Source organism: Pinus tabuliformis, chromosome X (genome assembly GCF_031772625.1).
Source record: "Pinus tabuliformis cultivar Carrire ecotype Pingquan chromosome X, CPIR1, whole genome shotgun sequence".
Lineage (NCBI taxonomy): Eukaryota > Viridiplantae > Streptophyta > Pinopsida > Pinales > Pinaceae > Pinus > Pinus tabuliformis.
The window spans coordinates 1,732,130,759-1,732,152,284 of NC_142308.1; positions in this window are offsets into that span (position 1 = coordinate 1,732,130,759).

Genomic DNA, 21,526 nt, shown 5'->3' on the forward strand with positions numbered 1-21,526 from the left:
CCACATTCTTAAACAATTCCAAACTCAGTCAGGCGAATCATTTGACTTTAGGGAAGGATATGACATAACCATCTATGAAGTGCATAAGTAGTATAACCTAAGGAGCAGGAGAATTGATGTTCCTGAAGCAAACAAACAAAAGATTCCAAAACATCCCATCAAAGGTAAGATAGTGTCCACACTTGTACAAATTCTTTCCAGAACAAACAACAACCTTTCTAACCTAATAATTGAAGATGTCTCGGATAATCAACCAAGCAATAAACAATACTCCACTCCCCTTCCTTCTAAAGGAACTGTGGAAGAACCTCCAGAAGTTGATTTAGGAGAAACTACAAATCATAACCCCACTCCTGAAAAGGAGAAAAACACAGAAAATACAGAAAATAGAGAGAATGCTAATGTTCAAAATCCAAAAACCCAAACAGAAAAACCCTTTAATCTGGAAACTGAAATAGGTAAGCTGAAAATTGTTGTCACTTTAGCTGAATTAGCTAAACATGATGCCTACCAAACTCAGATTCATAGATCACTAAAAATTACTGGAACTGAAGATTCAGTTAATGTTTTTGATGACCAGCCAGAATTAATCTTTGGCCCTGAAGTGAATGGAAAACATTTAGAAGGAGGAATTCCTCCCTTCTATGTGAGCTTAAACATACATGATAAAATCCTTCACAATGCCATGTTTGACTCTGGGGCATCTCATAACCTCATGCCCAAGTCTGTAATGGAAAAATTAGACCTAGACATCACTAGACCATACAAAGATCTCTTTTCTTTTGATTCTAGTCAGGTAAGATGTTTAGGATTGATAAAAGACTTGTGTGTTTCATTGGTTCAATACCCTGCAAAAACAATTTTGATGGATATAGTGGTAGTAGATATACCACCAAAATATGGTATGTTATTGTCCAGGTCCTTGGGTGCTAAGCTTCATGGATCTCTTCAATTAGACATGTCCTATGCTACTATCTTGGTTTTCGGCCAACCAAAGAAACTATACAGAGAAACGTTGATGAAATATGTAGTAAGTAGTCAGGAAAAACCACAAAATTTCCCCATCTACTCAGTACACTCTGATATGGACTCATTCATTCTTTATAATGCTGAAACCAATCCTCCCAACACTTTAGAAGTTTTAGCAGCAGAACCAAAAGAAATTAAAAAAGAAAAATCAAGTGTTTAGATTCAGGAAATATCAGATACCAATGACAAATCAGATAACAAAGAAAAACTAGATGATAATGAAAAACTAAATCCCCCTGTTAAACAAAGTCCCCCTACCCCTGAAACTGATTATGTGCATGAAATTATTTGGCATTTAGAATTTGATGGCTCAGTCAATAAGCTAGGGGCAGGAGTGTTATTTGGAAAACTAGTGTCCATTCAGAGCTGCTAGTCCCACTAAAACGGGTAGCTATCTTAGAAACAAACAATTTAAAGTCACTTGTGTTTTCCTTTATGAGAGATAGATGAGAGAGAAGCAGAGAGTACAAACCTCAGTCTTTCACTTGGCTCCTTGCTTGTTTCCTCTTTCCCTTGATAGAGATTTCACCACTCCTTCCTCACTTGTCCCATTTCAAAGAACACCTGTAGAGTCAAAGAAGAAAAATACCATCAAAGCATAGAGATCTATAACCATAAACAATATAGGATCAGATATATATTAACCATACAAATGCATACAAAAATACAAGATTCAGAGATATACAAGTATATGGAGGAAAACTCAAATAGCTTTATTGATAGAAGTAGTAGAAGAGAGGATTACAACCAAGCTGTCTGATCCAATGCCATCCTCCCAGCATGAAAGCACTCTTCACCTCATGAAAAGCTATATCACCCAACAATACAATGTTTCATAGAGAAACCAATAGCACTTCCTTACAAAATACAAAATTCCAGCCTCTGGATCTGTAGGATGAGGGATCCATATATAGATATTTGTAGGTGGGTGAGTCAACTTCTGGGATTTTGATTACTGTCATTTCTTTGATAGTTCTTAGTTCCACTTGGAGATTTCATGATCTCTTACTCATCCCTGGGCGAATTCAGAGAGGCAAGTGTCAAATGGGCAGTTTCCAGACGATTGTCTGGGTTTCCACCTAGCCAACTGCCTCTTCCATTTGTCTGCTCTCACTCATCGCATCCTACAGAAGGGAATTTCAGTATGCATCATAATTTTTGCATGTAGCAGGTGAGATGCATCGCACCCTTAGCACTGAGAAGTCTGTATGGTCCAGTTTTGACCAGTTCTGAGTAGTTTTTCAGGGAGAACTTCTGGGAGATGATGTAATCAGCTAACCTTGTTCCTTTAGGGTGTGAAACAACACTTTTAGGGGCTTAGAAGCCCTTGGTTTATGGACATATGAGATTGGGGTTGCAGTGCCCAAATATGTCTATAACAGTTGCCCCCTAAAGCATGAGGTCATAAATCTTCTGATGTTGGGTGAAATGATTTATCATGAGGATCCAAGGTTTTTCGAACTGGAAGGTGACCTGTAATAAGATACAATAAAATACATTATCTTCATAATATTTTCATGATCTAGCTGAGGTGGGAATTCCCATGCTCAACTTTATAAATTCATTTTCATGTACATAGGACAAACAACCGTCTGTGTGGCAGACTGATGATTCTGGTAGAGCCATCATCCCTTAGCTTGGATGATTATTTGTGCAACTATGATGTACATTTGGTGTCTTTATTTTCGTGAATATATCGTAGCCCAGATGGATGAAATTAGATCCGAGGTCTTCAAACTCATTCAATATTTGCCTAAAGTACAAGTCGATCCATGAGAAAAGATGTTCTAGTGTCGAACATGGAAAGACATCGCCTGATTACCAGCCAATGATGTAAGATGTTAACAGGTGCAAGAGGAATCAATGATAATGATAATGACCCTCAAGGTATTGCAGTAAAATGCATGTGGTTTGAATACATGAGTCGATGTCGAACACCACACAAAATCTTTTGGTCGAAGGCCATTGATGTAAACCTGTCGCCGGAAGTGAGAAACTTGCCATTGAGGCATGCAAGCTTCAAAGTACTGAAAGTGTTGTTCCTAGGTCAACTCCTTGGATAATGAGCTGATGTCAACAAGAAGTCACCCGTCGTAGGAGGGCCTTAATGAATCCCACATCTACGACACGAAATGGAGCAAATGATTTTGTGGAGGTGAAAACGATCTGATGATACAAGGTTCAGGGTGGCGGTCATGAAAGAATGAATCGTGAAGGTATTGCAGCGGAGAAGATGTTAGCTGGGTTGGTGAATTCTCTGAGCGACTTCTCTTGAACATATTGGCGACACTGAAATGGATTGGTAGCGTTAACCCCAAAAATGGATGGTATGGAGGACCAATGGTGATATGACCAGTGAACGGAATAACCCAACCTGACTCAATCATGGTGATGGAGTGAAAGTGTCATGTTCAAGAGTGACCTACTACCAATGAAGTTCTTCAAGTTTTCTTCCCAATTTTCCCCAGTCATTGCTGACTAGTACCTCTTTATTTTTGTCAAGTTTGAGGAGGATAACATATGCTTATTGTATAATTTTCCCTTTGGGAAAACCTGTCACTATGTTTTAATGAGCCTAGTGAAAATGAAACTCGCTCTTGTTTGCATGGACAAGTTTGTCACTATTGTTTTAATGAGTTTAATGACAAAGATAACTCAGTCCTTTTCAATTTTAGAGAGTCTAAAAAGAGACGGAAAGGCAACTCCAGTAGTCCTTTTTCGTAGTATAATCCCTTAAGTCCAAAAAAGTATAAAATAATACGAAAGGAATGACTTCTCGATATTTTTAACGAGCCGAACAAGACAAACGCTCGATCTTTTTGTGTAATGTTCCCTCAGGTCCAAAAGCTTAAAATATAGAGGAGGGATGGCACTTCCAATGACTTTAATGAGCTGGAGAGGCCAATTGCTCGACAATATTTTCATATTTTACGAGTCAGATGGAAAGAGCTTAAAGGAGACTCATTTATGAGGAACGAGTGATATTTTCGGGTAGCAGCTGGTTCGAGGTAAGGTTGGGAACTTTTTCAATCACAACAGTCTAAAGAAGGTGGCTAATAGAATCACTCGTTGCAACTACTCCTCAAAAGGGTAAACAATCAAATGGAGGCGTATGGTCGGCTAAAAAAAGTGGAGGTGATGGTAAGAACACGACCAAGGTTTAAAAGCTGATAGTTATGCGATTGCAATGGTTATTTACCGAAGGTGGGTTCATTTTTTAATGAGCTTGAACTCTGGGGGAACATGTGCTCATTGCTAGGTTCATATTTTAACGAGCTTGAACTTCGCGTAAACCTGCTTGTGATAATAGTTAAAGATGTTCGATTCACCATTAACACTATGTTCTCTTTACGGTCGTACTACCTGTTCAATTTCTCCATTAAATTGATTAGAAACGTACATACATGCTTGAAAATGAGTAAAAAACTAATATCTTACTTGAATTACGTGAGTAATAACATAAAAGTAGTTTTTACCTCTCATTTTACCATTTCATTCAAATTTGGGATTGTTGGATCTCTAGAGGTGTTTTTCCCCCTCGATTTTCATCATCTGATTCTGAGAGATTCTGTGGACAATTCTCGGCGCCGTCTGGACTAGGTAGGAGTTAAACCTGAGCTCTTCAATTGCATTCTTTCCTTTTCTGATTTTGAGCATGTTTCCCGCTTTTTTGAGCCTTTGGGGTTTGAACATTTTGTTCTCTCCCCATCGCACCTAGTACACATCGAAAGGTGCGATGCATACTGAGCTGGCCATTCGCCAGTCAGTATGCATCCCACCCAGTACATAGCTAGGGTGCGATGGCCGCAAGGAGGAAAGTTTATGCATTGATTTTTAATGGAATTTTTGCCTGTTTTTGCCCAAATCAGGATCCTAATTCTTCCCTTGTTTGTTTTTCAGAGATTCATTAGAGCAAGATGGTCGTTACATGGCATGAACATGACCATGAAAAAGAGGATATGATTGCCTTACATGATCCAGGTACGGTAACTGCATTGCGGAACTATGGCTTGCTCAAGTTCTTCCGCATATCTAGCATGAGGCAACAAATCAATTTGTTGCAATATTTTCTCGATGCATGGGATCCTACGAACCACGTGTTCCAGATTAGAGGTAAATCCATCCCTTTGAATGTTGAGGATGTCTACTTTTTGACCTGTTTGTCGAGGCGTGGTGCCCCTCTCTCACTATCAGGTTCCGCCCGTGGGGGCGAATCTGTGAGGGATTACATTCGCCGATACTGTAGAGATGGATCTCAGCTGAGCAAGGATGGCAAGATCAGTGTTAGAGACGTTACTGACCAGTCCTTGATGATTATCTTATTCACCTTTGCTATATTGGCTGGCAGCGCAGCTCTTCACTTGGCCAATAGGTCCTATATGCAGTATGCCTTGGAATGCCTTGAACCAAAGGTATTCAACTGGTGTGATGCAGTACTTCCGGTGATAAAAGAATAGCTTACCAAGGTGAAGAACGGAAGATTCAAGAACTTTGGTTATGGTTCTATTCTGACCGCTTTTGCCTTGGAGAAGATCCCACTGATGCAGCTACAGTACATTTCACTCGGAGTGCCAGCGCCGACAGAACCACAGATGTAGAGATGGGTTGATCTTATGGCCAGATATGTTGGTCAGTCATAGATTTCATTCTCTGATGCCTTATTCGAGTGGTTCAACCATCAGCAGATGGTTTATGCCGAGTATCCATATGCCGGGATGGATTTCTAGGGTGACCTAGATTTGGTGCTGTCGGCTGGCGAGCAGTGGGGTGTTATAGGTAAAAATCCCTGATCATGTCTCTGTTTATTTATTTTATAATGTTCTTGTGTTTTTTAAATGCTATCAAGACTAATCAAACTCATGTATTCGTGCAGATATTGGACCAGTGCGACCAGCAGTGCACCTGAGGGTAGCAGCTACCGTTCCAGCAAGAGAGGCTATAGGGAGGGTTGTCCTTCACGATCTGGATGTAGCCGAGACCCTTGCAGTATTGCAGGATCAGATCGAGGGCCTCACCCTTGGTATTCCAGATGTGAGGACCGATGAGTTACCTCTGAGATTACAGCGCCATACTACTGGCGTACCGAGTCGATGGACTAGGCTCCTATGTATGATCGCACAGGCAGTGACTTGTTATCAATAGCACTATTAGTCTCGGGTGCTTTCCTGCATTTTTGATTTTTTGGGTCGTGTGACCGATTTTGTGCTGGACACAGAACATTTTGTAAAAACTATAAACAATTATATATATTTTTGATTTTCGGAGCTTTATTTTCGTTAAGTTATATGATCCTAATGCAAATGTTGATGAAATGATTTTCTTTTATAAATGTTGCAAATGTCTATCTAACACAAAATTTGCTAATGAATCAATTAATGTGTTTAAGCTTTTGGAAATGTGTTGATATTGAATGGAATCAAATTGCCCTTCCAAAACCCTGACCCATAGGAACATACGATAGATAGCTGGATTCCGAACAGAATAGATGCCAGTGAGTTGTAGGATGAAAAGTTGCAAGTCTAGCCTGACGACAAGTCAGCATATTCCATGTGTGATGGAAACAGAGAGGAGCTCTATCAACGTGCTATATTCAGCGATGTTATTCGTTGACTGACCAATACATACCCCTCTGAAACTCACTAACTCGCCGCTTGGATCAAAGATGGCCCAGGTTGTAGAAGATAGGTTCCACGTACTACGACTAGCTCCATCGGCGTATCCAACAAATGACTCCAATAGGTTTGACATCTGCAACAAATGCAAAAGTGGATTACCTAACCAAAACGATCACTCTTGACGAAAAAAATGTAACAAAAGCATATAAAGATATTACTACACTTAGTTAAGCATAGTAACGCTTAAGGTACAACCCGTTTCGGGGTTGTGACAGTGGGATCCCATCATAATCTACTAGCTCGTAGGCTCCTTTTGCTAAGACTCAATTAACAATGTAGGGACCCATCCACAAAGATTGGAACTTACCTGCTCCCAATTTATCGGATTCTTGATCATAAAGTAAGACCAGGTCGCCTTCTGAGAAGACACGGGGTTTGACATTCTTGTCAAACTGCACCTTGACTCGTTTCTTATGAGCTTCATTAGCCAAGGTGGTGTCACGATGGGTTTCATCCAATTGGATTAGTTCCAAGAAACAAGCCTCTTCCTCTGAAGTTTCGGGAGAAGGTCGACTGCGAGCTTGAGAGATGAAATCTCACACTGAATCGGTAAGACTACTTCCAGGCCATACACTAGCTGAAAGGGTGTAAATCCGGTTGCATTTCTTACCGATGTCCGGTATGCCCACAAGGCCGAGTACAAGATTAGGTGCCAACTCTGTTTATGGACTCCAATCATCCTTTGCAGCATGCACTTCAGGACTTTGTTGATCGCCTCAACTTGTCCGTTAGCTTGCGGATAATACGGAGTGGAACTGTCATGGGATAGTCTTAATTTGGCAGCCAATTCAACCATCATGTGATTGCGAAAATTTGATCCATGATTTGTGACTATAGCTTGTGGAACAACGAATCTGGAGACTACATGATTGAAAAAGAAAAGAGCGGTCGTTTCACTGCTGTTGTTTAATGTAGGCATCGCCTCGGCACATTTTGTAAAATAGTCAACTGCGGTTATGATATATCCATGCCCCTTGGTCGAGGTGGGGTTACATGTCATGAAATCTATGCCCCATTTTGCGAATGGCCCAACTACAACTACTGGATGCAGAGGTGCGGGTGGTATTCTAGTTTTGCGGTCGAAAATTTGACAAGCATGGCAACTTTTGACTGTGGTTATGTAATCTTTGAACATTATTAGCTAGAAGTAACCTGCTCATAAAATATTTTGTGCCATAGCATAACTAGATTGATGCCCCCCACACGTGCCTGAATGGCAATCATTTAGGTCTTTTTCGGCCTCCTCATGGGTGAGGCACCTTCATAGAGTTGTATCAATAACATGATGGTAAAGTGTATCACCGATGATCATGTAGTCTTTTGCTTGGTATCGAGTACGTCGTTGTTCTGGGCAAGAGGTATTAGGCCTATATGTTTGGGTTTGGAGATAGATGATTATATCTCCATACCATGGATCGCTCGATGATATCAGAAACAAAGATTCATCCATGATTGATGCTTTGGATGTTGAATCATTGGACGATGATGGGAAGTCGCATAGTAACTCTGCGAAAACTAGAGATTTCTTTGATTTGGATTTTACGAATTCCAGATCAAACTCTTGCAAAATAACTATCCATTTTGAATATTTGCCCCCAAGTAAATGACACGACAAGATGTAAGTCATAGGGTTGCAATCTGACAAAATGGTAGTTTTGCGAAAGAGTATATAGTGTCGAAATATCTATACTGCTTGAACAGCTACAAGAGCCAGCTTTTCAACATAGGAGTACTTGCTTTCTGTATCATTTAAGTTTCGACTTAAATAATACACAGGATTTTTGATTCCATTGTCTTCTTGAACTAAAACCATTGCGATGGTCATATCTGCTGCAGCTAGATACAGGTTAAAGTCTTTTTGATAGTTAGGAGCGTACATTAATGATTCTTTTATTAGGGATTACTTTAGAGCATCAGAGGAAGCTTGCGCAACCTGATTGCAGTTGAAGGGCACTTCTATTTTCAAAAGACGCGTATAACCTTTAGCAAGTTTGGCGTAATTTGAAATGAACCTCCTTAGAAAGTTTGCTTTCCCTTGGAGTTTATGAATCTGAAACAAATTTGAAGGTGAAGGCATATCGATGATCACCTGAACCTTACATGGGTCGAGAGGAATCCTGTCTTTTGAAACTACAAGGCCAAGTAAACGACCAAAACCGACACAAAACACACACTTGTGTGGATTGAGTCGTATCTTGTAGTGTCAGCAACGTAGAAATATAGCTCTCAAATGCTGCGGATGATCAGTCTGCTTTCGTGAATGAGCTGGAAGATTGTTAAGATATGGTTGAACGATGTTCTTGATGTCATGGAAGGCATAATTCATAGCCCTCTGAAAAGTTTCCCCTGCGTTCTTTAAACCAAAAGGTAGCTTGCAGTACGCAAATGTGCCCCACGATCAAATAAATGCAGTCTTTGACTGGTCTTGTGGGCGGATATTTATTTGATTATACTTGGAAAACCCATCCATAAACGAAAAGATTTCACATCCGGCGCATTCATCAATTATCTGGTCGATGAAGGGTGTAGGGTAGTTGTCCTTTGGACAAGCTTGATTTACATCCCTGTAATCGACGCACACTCTAATCGTTCCCTACTTTTTCATCACAGGAATAATGTTCAATACCCAATCAGTTAGAGGAATCGGGTAAATGAAACCAACATGTAAAATTTTTTCAACTTTTGCCTTGATGGCAGTGACTTTATTCGGGTGCACCTACCGAAGCCGTTGTCGTACCAGTTTGACATCTGGATACATCTTAAATTTGTGTTCAACTATGCTTGAGTCAATGCCTGACATTTCTTCATATGACCATGCAAAGACATCTCTGAACTCGTGAAAGAGAGCGCAATATATTTCCAGTTATAAAGAAGAACAAGATTTGCTGACATGAATATTCTCTACAATATCTGGTTTGGTCGAGATATTTATGGCAATAGTTACTTCAATATTAGATAGATTTCGCTCGGAATCCATCATATTTTACAGTATTCGATAGAAAATCAAAAACCGAAGGATGATTAAGGTCGCTGGAACAATCTTCGTGGTAATTCGAAAGATGGGAACGATGGTGGTAATCTTCCCATGGTGCCTCTCCTATCATCATTGACTGAACAATTCCTTCATCTGTAGAATGTACATGCGACCAAGGATCTAAAGAGGTACCATATTCCTTAGACCTATCTATCCAAACACACAATGAGCGTTGATTTGGGTTTGCTGCCCAGGCCGAGAACATCGATTGCTACAATATTTATATTGGGCTTGGAGGCAATACCTGGCGATGATCTATGCTAACATCATGTTCAGAAATCCTCTGAATCTTTACAGATATAGAAGATACCATATTGCAGGTTTCCACCGTGGTCACTTCCGCCAGATTGTTTGGAGGTGGTACGGCAAAAGTACCCATCAATGTAGGGTCTTTTAGGAGGCCTACTCCGATATTTTGAAGCGATTGAGAGCTTCCATGGATCATCGGAATGCTTCCCGTAACTTGTGAACTGTTGGGGAGAAAGGTTTGTTGGTCAACAATTGTAATTCCTCCTTGAAAAGGAAATGCAATCTTTCTAAAGTATGTTGACACAACAACAGCCATAGCATAAATCCAGGGCCTTCCTAGTAGGATGTTGTAATCGAGGTTTCCATCGATAACTTCGACATCAATTTCTACTATTTTGCCCCCCAGTTCAACTTGTAATTTACTTAAAATCCCGTATGGGGTGTATGTTCGTCCATCGAATGCTTTTAATATTGTTGATGATCTTGATAAGGGTGGTGATCCTAAAGTTTTCCAGCAACTCATTGACATAATGCAGGTAGATGCCCCCTCATCAATAATTTTTCAATGAACAGTTTTGCTAAGTGCTTTCACTTGTATGAGGAAAACGAGTTGAGCTGGTAACTGAGGTTCATATCCTTTATGATTAAAGGCCATGAGATTGGAATCCGTTGGTTCAATCCCACTTATTGCTGATAATAGAGCCTGCTTTTGGGAGGGGCAATTTTGCAGTACTTCAAGTGTCGACATAGTGGATGGCGATTGGGCTAGATCCTCTACTATATTATAATTCTGTGCTGCTCGGGCACGAGGATTAAATGTCGATTTGTGTACTACTCCCTTTTGTGGCTTTATTGTTAGCCCAGGAATAATGGGTGGCACAACTTCGGTTGAAGTTGTTGTCGAACTACTAAGTTGATCTGCAACCTTATTGTTCAGCAGCTGTGGAATCCCGTAATATTTATTCCTTGTCGATATCAAAGCATCATTTTGTTGTTTTGAAATGGACAACATAAGTGCTTGGGATGGGGAAGCATTGTCGCTAGCAACCATATTGGTTTCTGGGTTTGGAAATGGATTGGTCAATACTGCAGAGGTTTTTGAACTCTTAAAGAATTTGCTAATCTCAGCTTTATATGGACAGTCCTTCGTCCAATGGTCTTCATCACATATGTGACATGTCGAAGGAGGATTCTTTCGTCCAGAAGGGTTTACAGAAGAGTTTTTAGGAGACGAATCATCCTGTTTCTTCTTTTTTCTTTTCCCTTTGTTCTTGCCCCCTGGTTACTTCGGTTCTTTGCCTTTGTCGGTCGACACGACATTAACCTCTGAGGCAAGAAGTTCTTCATTTTCATTTTGACCAGAAACCGTATGGGATTTCTTAGATGTAGCCTTTGCAGTTTTCGTGCTAGTCGTACCTATCACACCATCGCCGGCATGAGAGTCTTTGTTTGATTTAGGAGGAGGAGGAACGGAAAACTCTGGTCTAGGAGCATCAGGGATTTTGTCATAGAGTGTGCCAGACTGAGTATAGATCAAGTCTAGATATTGCACATGAGCAATGACTTGCTCTTCAGTGACAACCCCCCCTTAGCCACATCTTCTGTAATAGGAGGTAACAATGACTTAATAAACCATTCAGCTCGAAGCTGATCAGGAACATATGTTTTTACCATTCGACGACGACATCGCCACTCATGAATATGATCAGATATGTGAGTGGTTGTCGTCTGCTTAAAATTGGTAAGAAGCTCTGTTCCTATTTCGTACCTTATTGGTAACTGAAAATGGGTTAAAAAGGTGGTGGCAAGGGCGCTGAAGTTATCGAATGAAGCTCTAGGCAATTTGATGTACCATTTTGCTGCCGGACTAGTTAACGTTTGCTGAAAAAGGCAAAGCCTAATCGAATCATCATTGAGAGTGTTGGACGAACACCATAGATGAAAGGTCATCACATGATTTGACGGATCTTTACCCAGATTTCCATTGAATTTAGGAATATCTGAAGGAAGTTTATGAGGAATCGCCGGCCACCAAGGGGCGTAAGCAATTGGATCATTTTTTAGCCGATTCAGATCTAGTAATTCTAAATTTGCAATGAAAGGCAACTGTTGATTTAGGTTTGGAAAAGCATACCCAAGATAAGATGGGATTGCCTGAGCAGTGGGTCTTTGCATACCAGCATAATGTATTTGATGCTGATAACTTTGATAAGGTTGATGGGCATAACCATTATAATATGATTGTTGATAACCGTTTTGAATGTATGGCTACCCATTACCTACAAAGCTTTGTTGCTCACGTCCTCGGTAAGCTTGGTAGAATTGCGGTTGTTGATATTGCACCAGCAATGGTTGTGAGACCATCTGCTGTTGCCCAATACTAGGTGTTTGACCAAGATGAGGGGTTATAGTACCCGTTTGAGCCTGAGTCGCTTCAGTTAAGGAGCCATTAATTGGCGGTTGTCATTGAGTTGTGGAGACAAGAGGCGGTTGTATTACGACCTGAGAGACTTGAGGTTTACATACAACAGGCAGCGCTTGTACTTGCGACATCGTCACAATAGCCGGTGTAGTGGGAATGTTCAACACAGGTTGATTTTGTTGCATTGAATATACAACTCTTGGTTGTTGAGGAAATATTGGTACCAAACTACTAAATGTAATTCCAGCTTGACCTGAATTCTTTTGTGAACTTTCATATGGTTGTTCCCTCAGAGGGAACAATGAAAAGGCATACTGCCCCCCATATGGTGGCAATCCAGTGTTCAAAGGGAAAATTGGCCTTTGGAGATTGGATTGCCCAAATTGATACTGTTGTAAAGGATCAATTTGCTGAGACTCAACATAAGAAATTCCATATAAGGTTTCAGACGAACAAAAAGGAATAGACCATATTGTCGAAACAGTCCCTGGGTGGACTCCATCTAGTTTTTGAGAGCTAGTTGGGACAGATGGTACACTAGCGAACATTGTCGGAGTAGCAGCAGGAGGTTCTGCTGCTGCTGTATCAGATGAGATAGTCCTAGATGTCGATGGTTGTTAAGACATATTGAGTCTATCCAAAATATTTCCTAGCGATTATACAGGGCCTTGCAATGAAGGATGACTAACTTCTGTAGTAGAAGGATATAGGTGTATCCCAGTTCCAAAATGCAATAGGGTACTGGATGGAAGATCTTCCAAAATATCTTCTATAGCAACCAGTCCAGGTGGAAGAGGTAGACCGTCATGTCCATAAAATATTTTCAGTGCATGAGAAGGTATAGACTCTGCAACGACAGATTTTGGAGGGGTAACACCTTCTGACTCAACCCTAGATGGAGTTGGTTCAGGAATAGGAGTGTTTACCGTTACACTAGGATCAGTTCTAATGTCCTCTTGTAACTGCGGAACTTCTTCTATAGAGGTAGGGATACCAGAAATAGTTGGAGTAACCAGAGTCTCTGAGGAAGTTGAAACACAAGTTTCAACTAAACCAGGAGACTTTGACCCAGTTAAATGAGATCGCTTGGCCCGGAATGGTTTCGTTTCTGGAATCAAAGACGATTGACTTGTTAGTCTCTGTGGACGATGGGGTTTTGATTGACTTTCTTCCACGATTGCGGATTACTTGATCAACTCAAAAAAAATAAAAAAGGGGAAAATATTATTTCGAAATAAATGAATTTTATGACTCTCTGACAAAACTTGCTTTTTCAATTTTTAAGAGTCGAGAAAAAACTAAAGATGGCTCTAGTTTCCTTCGATTTTTAATGAGCCTGAAGTGACAAGTGCTCAGATGGACCTTTTCTTTTAAGGAGTCTGAAAAGGAATGAAAGTGACTTCTTTGGAAATATAGATAGATGGATTACCAAACCAATCGTAAAACTGCAGAATAATTTTTATGGTACGATAGTCAACCTTCTCGAATGTTGTGTTCATTGCATTGCGATCGATAGGGTGGCAGACACGGCTTCCTAAGGATAAAGGATATATCCTATTGTGGTCTCCAAATATATACTTGACGATACGTGGGAGCACAAGTCCGTACTGGCACTTTTCGTCTCAAAGAGGAGGAATTACCCAACCTACGATGAAAGCGATAGTTACTAGGCTTTACGACCTCGGAATACGTCTCTAGCCTAGACATCTAGATGTTGTGCGTCAGGTTCCAAAGCGTTTTTATGTTCATTGAGGTTTATTTTACAGTTGATCTTTCTTAAGAAGTTTACCTTTAAGGTTCACCGCGTGATGTAGATATACAATTCCTATATATGCAATCTAAGATGATAAACAGTCGTTTACTTTCTTTTTGTAATGAAAATCCTAGCTACTAAGGAAAGAGAAGTAAAATTCTTTCAACATAGAGCAGAGAGCACACACTAAGATGCACTGTCCTAAATCAATTTCCGCATGCAATCTAAATGAAAATGCACATGCATGTATTTGTTTTCTGCTTTCTTAATGTGTGAATGACAAAAAGAATGCTAAGTACAGATCTGAACTATTTTTCTTTCAAAGCGATAGTACTAACAATTTTCTTTTCAAAAAACGAAAGGAAGACTAAGACAACACTTTGCGATTTCAAATTCAAAAAACAAAAGGAAGATTAAGAAGACACTTTGTGGTTTCGAATTCAAAAAATGAAAGGAAGACTAATTTGACACTTTGTGATTTCGAATTCAAAAGACGAAAGGAAGACTAAGAGCGACACTTTGCGATTTCGAATCCAAAAAACGAAAGGAAGACTAAGAGCGACACTTTGCGATTTCGAACTTAAAATTGCTTTTGAAATTTGAAATACTATTAATTCAAATCAAATACAATAGCAAAAGTGTAATTGACTATCTAAAAGAGGAAGACTTTACAACACTCTTTTCTTTGACTGAAAATGACACTTGTGACACTTTCAAATCAAAAGACGACAGTTCGATTAAGCTACTGTTTGCAAAGGAGGACTTTAAATGATGAAAAATACATAAAAGAATTTACAATTCCTTATCAATGGAGGCTGAATAATGTAAAGGAAGGGAGTTTCAATAGTGATATACTGATCATAGACAGCAAAACTACTTAATAGAGCTGAAAACAATGAAGAAAAAACCAAACTCTGGACGCAGAAATAGTCTCACTCAATCATCGCACCTGTAACACAGGGAAACAGGGATGGATCTCACCTGCAACACATGGAAGGTGTGATGCAGCCAGCTTGCCAATGAGAGACAATGTGATGGTCCAGGGACGAGACTGAGCTTGGTTTTCACTCACAGTTTGCAGCTAAGTTCAGGGATTTAGGCTGAGCTAATGATAGACAGTAAACACAAAGTACAGGGGCTGATCTAATGAGGTTACTCGAGCTACCACCAAGGCACTTAGGATGTCTGTAGGTCAGTTGTTCAGTTCATAAACAAACCGGGAGATTGACTGAAGCAGTGTTGATCTACTTTGCACTTGCATAGCAAATGTAGTTCGAAGGCTAGCTGGTTTAACTTCAGGTTCCATCTGTAGTTTATAAAGAAAACAAATAGAAACAAACAAACAAACTATTTGCTCCCTAGTGGAGTCGCCATTTTGTTATCGGGAAAGCTAGTGTCCATTCAAAGCTACTAGTCCCATTAAGACGGGTAGCTATCTTAGAAACAAACAATTTAAAGTCACTTGTGTTTTCCTTTATGAGAGATAGATGAAGAGAAGCAAAGAGTACCAACTTCAGTCTTTCGCTTGGCTCCTTGCTTATTTCCTCTCTCCCTTGATAGAGATTTCGCCACTCCTTCCTCACTTGTCTCGTTTCAAAGAACACCTGTAGAGTCAAAGCAGCAAAATACCATCAAAGCATAGAGATATATAAGCATAAACAATATAGGATCAGATATATATTAACCATACAAATGCATACACAAATACAAGATTCAGAGATATACAAGTATATGGAGGAAAATTGAAATATCTTTATTGATAGAAGTAGTAGAAGAAAGGATTATAACCAAGCTATCTGATCCAATGCCATCCTCCCAGCATGAAAGCCCTCTTCACCTCATGAAAATCTAGATCACCTAACAATACAATGTTTCACAGAGAAACCAACAACACTTCCTTACAAAATACAAAATTCTAGCCTCTGGATCTATAGGATGAGGGATCCATATATAGATATTTGTAGGTGGGTGAGTCAGCTTTTGGGATTTTGATTACTGTAATTTCTCTGATAGTTCTTAGTTACACTTGGATATTTCATGATCTCTTACTCATCCATGGGCGAATTCAGAGAGGCAAGTATCAAATGGGCAGTTTCTAGAAGATTCTCTGGGTTTCCACCTAGCCAACTGCCTCTACCATTTGTTTTCTCTCGCTCATCACACCCTACAGAAGGGCCTTTCAATATGCATTGCACTTTTTGCATATAGCAGGTGAGATGCATCACACCCTTAGCACTGAGCAGTCTATATGGTCCAGTTTTGACCAGTTTTGAGTAGTTTTTCAGGGAGAACTTCTAGGAGATGATGTAATCAGTTGACCTTGTTCCTTTAGGGTGTGAAACAACACTTTTAGGGGCTTGGAAGCCCTTGGTTTATGGACATATGAGATTGGGGTTGCAGTGCCCAAATATGTCTATAACAAGGAGTAGGAGTTTGGGTGTATAATTTAGAAAATGATCATGCTGAAGGCCACACCTACAAATTAAATTTTAAGTGCACCAATAATATGGCAGAGTATGAAACTCTTTTGTTATGACTTAAAATTTTCAAAAGATTAGGAGCAATTAGAGTATCTGTCATAGGAGATTCATAATTAATCATTAAACAGATCAAAGGGAAATACTTAACCAGGGATCTTAGATTAGGATATTATAGAGGAACAGTCATAGAAATTCTTAATACTTTTCTAGAAACTAAGCTTGCCGTAGTACCTAGAAAACATAATTTACATGCTCCAGTTTGGCTATGTTTGCAGCACCTGCAAATTGCCTTTCGAACCTAATCATCAATTTACTGCTGAAATTAGGCATAGACTAGCCATCCCTGACAATCTGTAGAACTGGCAGGTCTTTGATAGTGATGAGAAGATTAATAACTTTTTAACTTTAGATGAATAATTTTCTAATAGTTACATAGATGTTGATACAGAAAGTAACTCTAATCAAATAGATGGGGTAGAAACAAACATTTTATAAGAATATTCAACTCAAATGCTTAATCCCACAAAATTTACACAAAAGGAAGTTCAAGACCTAAAACAAATGGACCTTGATGAGATAATTGAAGAAGAAATAGAGATTATTGACCTAAAAGACAATCATCTGCCTAAGGGATTAACTCCTCTAGAAGACCTCTTTGACACCAATGACATTCCTAAGAAACCAAAGATGGAACCATTAAAAGCAGATATTGAAGAATACAATTTAGGTACAGAGGATAATCCAAAAATGATAAAACTGTTAAAATCTTTACCTTTTGATCAGAAGTTAAAATATGTTGAACTCATGAGAGAATTCTAGGATGTCTTTGCTTGTAGTTATGAGGATTTGAAATCATATGACACCTCAATAATTCAACATACTATACCTCTGAAAGAAAATCAAAAGCCCTTTAAATAAAAACTCAGGAGAATCAACCCTGTATTATTACCATTGATTGAAAAAGAAATTAATGTATGTATGAAGCAGGGATTACATCTATTAGATTTTCAGAGTGGGTATCTAACTTAGTGCCCACTAGGAAGAAAACTGGGGAAATAATATTATGTGTTGATCTGAGAAATGTCAATAAGGTCTCCCTTAAAGATAACTATCCGTTACCCAAGATGGACCATATTTTGCAAAAGGTAGTAGGTTCTTCTAGAATTTCTCTTTTAGATGGGTTTTCAGGATATAATCAGATCCTGTTTCATCCTGATGACCAAGAGAAAACATCTTTTACAACACCATGGGGCACTTTCATGTACCTCAAAATTCCTTTTGGACTAAATAACGCAGGAGCAAGTTTCCAAAGGCAATGGACATTGCATTTGCCAAAGAAATTCATGATTTTCTTGTCATATATATGTATGATTTAACTGTGTTCTCTAAATCTGATCAGAAGCACTTAGACCATCTCAGACAAGTATTTCTAAAATGCAGAAAATATGGTATTTGTTTGAATCCAAAGAAGTCCTTGTTTGGTGTGGAAGAAGGTAAGCTTTTAAGTTACATAATATCCAAGGATGGCATTCGAATTGATCCTGCCAGGATTGAAGCTATACTACAGATACCTCATCCTAGAAGTATTAAAGAACTTCAAGCTTTCTTAGGGAAGATAATTTTTTTTGAGAAGATTCATATCTAACTTAGCAGAACTCGTTAGACTACTAAATGACATGTTTAAAAAGGATTCAAGTATTAAATGGATAGTAGAAGCCAAACAAGCATTTGAAGACATCAAAATGGCTTTAACCAGAACACCGGTCCTCACTAGTCCTCAATTTGATAGACACTTCATAATTTTTTCTTTTGCCTCAGAACACACTATATCAGCTATTTTATTACAAAAGGATGACCAATGATTTGAAAAACCTATAGCCTTTTTTAGTAAAGCACTTAGAGATACATCATTGAAATACAAAATCATGGAGAAACAAGATTTTGCACTTGTAAAAGCGTTTAAAGACTTCAGAGTATACATATTATATTCTCATGTGATAGCCTATGTACCAAATGTAGTTGTCAAGGACATCCTGACTCAGGATGGAATTGAGGGCAAAGGGGGTAAGTGGATTGCTACCATCTTAGAATATGATATTGAAATAAAACCTACAAAACTGATAAAATGATAGGGATTGGCCAAACTCATGGAAAAAACCAATTGTCAAGCCCTAGACATAAACGAACTGGATGACGAACAGGAGATGGTGACACCACAAATCAGCCAGGCCTTTTCAGACTCACCTTGGTATGTTGATGTAATTTATGTTTTACAAAACCTGCAAGCTCCTCTAGGGTTGTCCAGAACAAAGAATAGGTTTTTAAAAATGAAAGCTTCAAAGTTTTGTATCTTAGATAATGCTCTTTTTTGGAAAAATCATGAAGGAATTTTATTGAATTGTTTGTTAAAAAATGAAGCTAACAAGGCTCTCCAAGAATTTCATGTAGGAGACTGTGGTGGACACCTCTATTGGAAATCAACTGCAGATAAAATCCTAAGGGTTGGATTCTATTGGCCAACCTTGTTTGCTGATGTGAAGAAATTTGTCACTTCTTGCCATAAATGTCAAATTTTTGAGGGCAAGAGAAAACTATTGCCTTTACCCCTGAAACCCATTTCTACCACGAAGCCTTTCCAACAATGGGGTCTTGACTTCATTGGTGAAATTGATCCTCCCTCTTCAGGCCAACATAAATGGATTCTCACTACCACTGACTATTTTACTAAATGGATAGAGGCCATCCCCTCTAGATAGGCCAATGATACAGTGATCATAGGTTTCATAGAAACCAATATATTCTCCAGGTTTGGTTTCCCTACTAAAATCATAACTGATAACGCTGCAGCTTTTAAATCAAAGAAGATGATTAGTTTCTGTAACAAGTACCATATCACACGGGGCCATTCCACAGCCTACTACCCTCAAGGGAATGGACTGGCAGAATCTTCCAACAAAAGTCTCATTAATATTATTAACAAACTGTTGGAAGAGAACAAAAAGACTTGGCATAAGAAACTAATAAATGCATTATGGGCAGACAACCTTACAACCAAAAAATCCGTTAGGACCAGTCCTTATGAGTTAGTATATGGTATGAAAGATGTTTTTCCTTCGTCTCTAGGTGTTCTTGTTATGAAACTACTCCAAGAAGCTTAAGTGGGACCTAATGATATTCAAGGAAGGATAAATCAGACTATCAACTTACAACAGACTAGAGAGGAGGTGTACAAAAGATCTCAAGTATTGCAGGAGAAGCTTAAGAAGATTTTTGACAAAAGAACCAAGGAAGAAGATTTCTACCTTGGAGATAAAGTGATAAGATGGGATTCCAAAAGAGAAGATAAGGGGAAACATGGGAAGTTTGACTTGCTATGGAAAGGACCATACATTATCTATGCCCAACAAGGAAACAATACATATTTTCTCAAAAACTTGGATGGTACAGAAGCAGAAGAAGGACCAATCAATGGTCAGATGTTAAAGCATTACTTTGATCCTACTTACTAATGTTATCATGTTCTTAACATGTACATATTATATCCTTTGTAATGTCATAGTTTTGATTGGACAACAACTTTTGGAGTTGAAGCCTGAAGAGAAGGCCCTAAGCTTCAAAAGTATCACTGTCATACATAGAATAAAGCAGCAATAAGAAGAAGATTGTAGAGCACAGTCAAAGTCATTCAGAGGCCATCTGATCCACTGTTCTTGACTTTCCACCAGGGAAAGCCATCCCCAAGTGGAGCCACTGTTATGCCCATATACCAATAGGTGTCATATATGATTGATTTGATGAGCTATGTAATATGTTCATACCTTTACTTGTTGCAAAGGTTTTCCATATTTGTAAATCAAAAAATTTAAAAAAATGTAAAGAGGGTATACCCTAAAAGAAAAATCAAAGGGTAAAATGTATAAAAGATGGTCAAATATGAAAGAAAATGAACCCCACCAAAAAGAAAAGACCAGGAAAATGTGCAATTGTAAATGCCACTACTTTTTTACTTTTGTATAATAAACAATTGTGTGCAGTTTTTCACCTATGCCACAATTCATGAATAGTCAAACAGTTTAAGCTTGGCTAATTCATTTTTCAATTTCATGTTGTAGAAATAGAGAATAAAGATCTGACCAAACAGTGTAATCTTGGCAGATAAGTAGATAGGTAGAGTGAAAAAGGAGCTCAACAATTTAATCTGAGCCCTTGGATGTAATAAGTGTAGACTTAGATAGGCATTACCATGTAAAAGAAAAGAAAGTTTGATAAGGGTTTGCCAGTCTAAGTGCACCCTAATAAAGAAGTAAAAATGCTAGGTTAAGTAGGTAGGGTAAGTAGATGATGGTTGCAGAATAACATGTGGTGAATAATGATGCTCAAATGTGTAAATATTTTATTTTCATCATGATGCAAAGACATGCAGTACATGAAAGGCATATCAGGCAAGAAAAGTCAGAATAATTAACTCCCTTATTCATTTTCCCTAAATTTTCACTAATTTCCCCTAAGTACCAAGGTATCTATCAAATTAGAGGGGCTCAGAGCATTTCTTTGATTTCAGGAGGGACCGGACCCTCGGCCTAATAATTTATAAAACCTAAGTACTTAATACCATTAATTAATCATCATACCCCTTCAAAAAAAACATTCATTCCATTGATAAAGTTTTTCCTAAGTAAAATTTTATTTTACTTAAGAAAATTAAAATATTTCCATATAAACCCTCTTTTCACTTTAGCCTAAGTTTAAATACACACCTCGAATGTTTTATACTTAGTTCTTTCATTTCAAAATCATATTAATTACTAACTTATTAATATATAAATCCCTTAAATTATATACCCTTTCCCGTATTATTATAACTCTATAATAACCCAAAAATAT